Source organism: Leptonychotes weddellii, chromosome 9 (assembly GCF_054177405.1).
Source record: "Leptonychotes weddellii isolate Sample4059 chromosome 9, ASM5417740v2, whole genome shotgun sequence".
In the NCBI taxonomy this organism is placed as follows: domain Eukaryota; kingdom Metazoa; phylum Chordata; class Mammalia; order Carnivora; family Phocidae; genus Leptonychotes; species Leptonychotes weddellii.
Window position 1 is genome coordinate 105,418,072 of NC_138377.1, and position 5,745 is coordinate 105,423,816.

Here is a 5,745-nt window from a genome sequence, read left to right on the forward strand (position 1 = left end):
TCGGATTCACTTCTCCGCATGTCCTACCTTCCAGAAAGTGGTTGCTTTTCTGATGAGAGTTGTTGCTATTCTTTTCTTTGATCTCCTGTTGAGTTTGTAGGTGTTCAGAATGGTTTGATCCCTATCCAGCTGAATTCCTGAGAGGAGACAAAATCCAGGTCTCCTACTCCTCCTCCATCTTGCTCCGCCCCCTCCATCCATCCTGTTGTAAATGGCAAGATTTCATTCTTTTTTAAGGCCAAATAATATTCTGCTGTATATATATAAACCACATTTTCTTTATCCATTCATTTGTTGATGGACACTTAGTTTACTTCCATATCTTGGCTATTGTAAATAATGCTGGAATGAACATGAGGGTGCATCTCTCTTTTGGAGTTAGTCTTTTTGTTTTCTTCAGATAAATACCCAGAAGTGGAATTGCTCGATCCTATGGTCGTTCTATTTTTAATTTTTTGAGGAAGTCCATACTGTTGTCCATAGTGGCTGCACCAATTTACATTCTCACCAACAGTGCACAAGGTTCCTTTTTTTCTCCATATCCTCAACAACATTTGTTATCTTGCCTTTTTGATAATAGCCATTCTAATAAGCATGAGGTGACATCTCATTGTGGTTTTGATTTGCATTTCTCTGATGATTAGTGATGTTGATCATCTTTCCATATACCTGTTGGCTTTCTGTATGTCTTCTCTGGGAAAAAAATGTCTGTTCAGATCATCTGCCTATTTTTAAACTAGAATATTTGGGTTTTTGTGTTTTTTTTTGCTACAGAGTTGCATGAGTTCTTTATATATTTTGGATATTATCCACTTATTGGATATATGATTTGCAAATATCTTCTCCCAATTGGGGGGTCACCTTTTCATTTTGTTGATGGTTTCCTCATTGTGAAGAAGCCTTTAATTTGATATGGATCCACTTGTTTATTTTTGTTTTTATTGACTTTGTTTTTGTATAAATCCCAAAACTCATAACCAAGACTAATGTCAACGAGTTTACTGCCTATTTCTTCTAGAAATTTTATGGTTTCAGGTCTTACATTCAATTGTTTAATCCATTTGGAGTTAATTTTTGTGTATGAACATAGTTTTCCAGTTTCATTCTTCTGCATATTGCTGTCCAGTTTCCCCAAGACCATTTATTGGAAAAACTCTCTTTTCCCCATTGTTTACTCTTGGATATTTTGTCATAAGTTAGTTGACCACAGATGCATGGATTTATTTGTGGGTTGTCTATTCTGTTCCACCAATCTATGTGTCTGTTTTTATGCCAATACCATACTGCTTTGAATACATAGCTTTATAATGTAGTTTGAAATCAGGGTGTGTGATACCTTCAGCTTTGTTCTTCTTTTTCAAGATTGCTTAAGATACTTAGAATCTTTTGTGGTTCCATACAAATTTTAGAATTGTTTCGTTTAGTTCTGTAAAAAATGCCATTGGACTTTTGATAGAGAGGGCATTGAATCTATACTCAAGATTACTTTGGATAGTATGGACATTTTAATAATATTAATTCTTCCAATCCATAAGCATAGAACATCTTTCCATTTATTTGTGTCTTCAATTACTTTCATCAATATCCTATAGTTTTCAGCATATAGGTTTTTAATCTCCTTGTTTAAATTTATTCCTGTGCATTTTGTTCTTTTTGATGTGATTGTAGATGGGATTAAAAAAAAAAAAACCAAACTTCTCTTTCTGATAGCTCATTATTAGTGTATAGAAATGCAACTGATTTCTCTATATTGATTTTTGTCCTGTAACTTTGCTGAATTTATTCATTAATTCTAACTTTTTTTTTTTTTTGTAGTTTTTAGGGTTTCCTACATATAGTATTATGTTATCTGCAAATAGTGAATTTTACTTCTTTTCTAATTTGGATGCCTTTTATTTATTTTTCTGTCCTATTTGCTATGGTTAGGACTTCCAATACTATGTTGAATGAAATTGGTGAGAGTAGGCATCCTTGTCTTGTTTCTGATCATAGAGGAAAAGGTTCAGCTTTTTATTGTTGCATATTACGTTAGTTGTGTTCTCTTTATATTCACCCTGGTGAGAGTTTTTATCATAAATGAATGGTGAATTTTGTTAAATGCTATTTCTTCAGCTTTAGATACCATAAGATTTTTATTCTTCATTTTCTTGATGTGGTGCATCACATTGATTGATTTGTAGATTTTGATCCATCCTTGCAAGTTTGGAATAAATCTCACTTAATTATGGTGTATGATCCTTTTAATGTATTGTTAAATTTGATTTGTTAATATTTTGTTGAGGATTTTTTTCACCTATATTCATCAGGGATATTGAACTGTAGTTTTCCTTTTTTGTGACCTTTCTGGTTTTGGCATCAGGGTAATGCTGGCCTCAAAAATAAGTTTGGATGTGTTCCTTCCTCTTCTATTCTTTGGAATAGTTTAAGAAACATTGGCATTAACTCTTCTTTGAATGTTTGGTAGAAATCAAGTGAAGCTGTTTGGTCCTGGACTATTATTATTAAGATCCAATATCCTTACTAGTAATGGGTCTGTTTTAGTATTTTATTTCTTCATGATTCAGTCTTGGAAGGTTGTATGTTTTTTTGACATTTATCAATTTCTTCTAGGTTTTCCAATTTGGTGTATAATTAATTGTTCATAGTAGTCTCTTATGATCCTTTGCATTTCTGTGGTATGAGTTGTAAAGTCTCTGCTTTTATTTCTGATTTCATTTATTTGAGCCATCTCTCTTTTTTTTCTTGGTGACTGTAGCTGAAGTTTTGTCAATTGGTTTATCTTCTTAAAGAACTAACTCTGGTTTTATTGATCTTTTCTATTGTCTTTTTAGTCTCTATTTCTTTAATCTGCTTTGATCTTTGTTATTTCCTTTCTTCTACTAACTTTGGAATGCATTTTTTTTTTTTTTGTAGTTGTTGTTGTTGTGCCTTTAGGTGTAGTTGGATTTTATTTGAGATTTTTCTTGTTTCTTAACATAGGTATCTATTGCTCTGAACTTCCTTCTTAAAATTGCTTTTTCTGTGTCCCATAAATTTTGATATGCTGTATATTCATTTTCATTTATCTCAAGGTAATATTTTATTTCTTTGACCCATTAGTTGTTCAGTAGTATATTGTTTAGTCTCCTCATATGTGTGAATTTTCCAGTTTTCTTCTTGTAATTGGCTTCCAGTTTCATACCATTGTGGTTGGAAAAGATGCTTGATGTGATTTCAGTCTTAAATTTGTTAAGACTTGGTTTTTTGCCTAACACATAATCTGTCCTGGAGAATGTTCCATATGCATTTGAGAAGAATGTGTTTTCTGTTGCTTCTGGATGGGATGTTCTATAAATATCTGTTAAGTCCATCTGGTCTAACCTGTTGTTTAAAGCCAATGTTTCCTTATGTCTGTATGATCTATCCATTGATGTAAGTGATATGTTAAAGTCCCCAGCTATTATTGGATTGCTGTCATTTTCTTCCTTTAGGTATGTTTGTATTTACTTTATATATTTAGGTGCTCCCTTTTTGGGTGCATAAATATTTACAAATGTTATATCATCTATGGATTGAATTCTTTATCATTATGAATAGCCTTTTACCATTAGAATAGCCTTTTTTTGTCTATTACAGAATGTTTTAAGGTTGATTTTGTCTGATATAGGTATAGCTATCCCAGCTTTCTTTTTGTTTCCATTTACACGTAATATCTCTTTCTATACCTTCCATTTTAGTCTGTGTATGTCCTTACATCTCAAATGTGTCTCTTGTAGGCAGCATAAAGATGGGTCTTGGGTTTTTTGTTTGTTTGTTTCTTTGTGTTTTATCTATTCAGCCTCCCTGTGTCTTTTGACTGGAGAATTTAGTTCATTTATATTTAAGATAATTATTGGTAGGTATACATTTATTGCCACTTCGCTTATTGTTTTAGGCTGTTTTACAGTTCCTCTGTTCCTTTCTTCTCTTGATCTCTTCCTTTGTGTTTAAATGACTTTCTTTAGTGGTACGTTTAGATTCCTTCCTCATTATTTTTTGTGTATCTACTCTAAGTTTTTGCTTGATGGTTACCATGAAGCTTACATAAAATAACTTATATTTATAACAGTCTGTTTTAAACTGATAACAACTTAAATGTGAATTCATTCTAAAGCCCTACATTTTTCCTCATCCTGCTCCATGTTTTACATTTTTGATGTTACATTTTACTTATTTTTAACTTGTGAGTATCCCTTAACTAATTATTACAGTTACAGTTATTTTTACTACTTTTGTCTTTTAATCTTCATACTAGCTATATAAGTGGTTAATCCACTACCTTTACTATATTTACCTTTACAAGTGCAATTTATATTTTCATATGTTTTCTTGTTGATAATTAGTGCCCTTTCTTTTCAGCTTTAAAACTGGTCCTTTAACTTTTCTTGTAAATCTGGTTTAGTGGTGATGAACTTCTTTAGCTTTTGCTTATCTGGAAAACTATTCCTCCTCCAATTCTGAGTGATAACTCTTCTGGGTATAATAATCTTAGTTGGAATTATTTTTTCTTCAGGACTTTGAACATATCATGTCACTCCCTTCTGGCTTTTAAAGTTTCTGCTTAAAAATTTGCTGATAGTCTGATTTGGGTTCCCTTGTACATAAAAAGTTTTTTTTCCCTCTTGCTTCTTTTAAGATTCTCTCGTTTTTAACTTTTGGCAAAAATAATTATCAAATGTCTTGGTGTGGGTATCCTTGGAGTCACCTTATTTGGAACTCTCTGGGATTTCTGGATCAGGTTGTCTGTTTCTTTCTCCATATCAGGCAAATTTTCAGCCATTATTTCTTCAAATATGTTTTTGCCCCTTTCTCTCTCTCTTCTACTTCTCATATCCCTATAATTCATACACTTAATGTCCCATAAACCTCTTAAGCTGTCTTTCCTTTTTTTCTATTTTTTTTCTTGCTACTCTGATTGGGTGAGTCCTTGTCTTTGGTTCACTGATTCTTTTCTCTGCTTTATTTAGTCTGCTGTTGAATCCCCCTAGTGTGCTTTTTTTTTTTTTTTAATTTCAGTTACTGTACTCCTCAGTAATGTTGCTTCTGTTTGGAACTTTCTTATATTTTCTATCTCTTTGTTGAAATCCTTGCTGTGTTCATCTATTCCTCTCCTGAGTTCAGTAAGCATTTTTGTGACCATTACATTGAACTCTTTATCTCGATTTCTATTTTTTTTTCCTGAGGTTTTATCTTGTTCTTTCATTTGTAACATATTCTTCTATTTCTTCATTTTGCATGGCTCTCTGTGTTGGTTTTTATGCATTAGATGAAACAACCATGCCTCCCAGTCTTGAAGTGTTAGCTTTATGTAGGAGATGAAACTTCTTATTCAACCCTGCCTTAGCTCTTGGTTGTCTCTAAAACCCTGTGCTTGTCCAAGCAGCCTATTTCATTTTTAATATCTCTGAGTAGTTCAGGTGTACCAAGACCAGTTGGTGTCTGAAAAGGAAAGATCTCAGTCAGCACCTAAATTCAGGCTGACTGGAAGCCCAAACCTTAGGCAGCAGCTTTTAAAGAATCCAAGTATATGCAGTCCTGTGGGACCACAAGTATAATTCCCATTAGACTCCAGAACCAGGCAATCTGGATGTGTCCACTGAGTGGCAGCCACAAAAAATGGGCCTCCAGATGAGTACCAGCTCCTTTTTGGAGATAACAGTGAGCTGTAGTGAGGCAGAGAGAGAATGCAAAGGTGGCATCCTCAGCCTACATTTCCTGAGATCACCT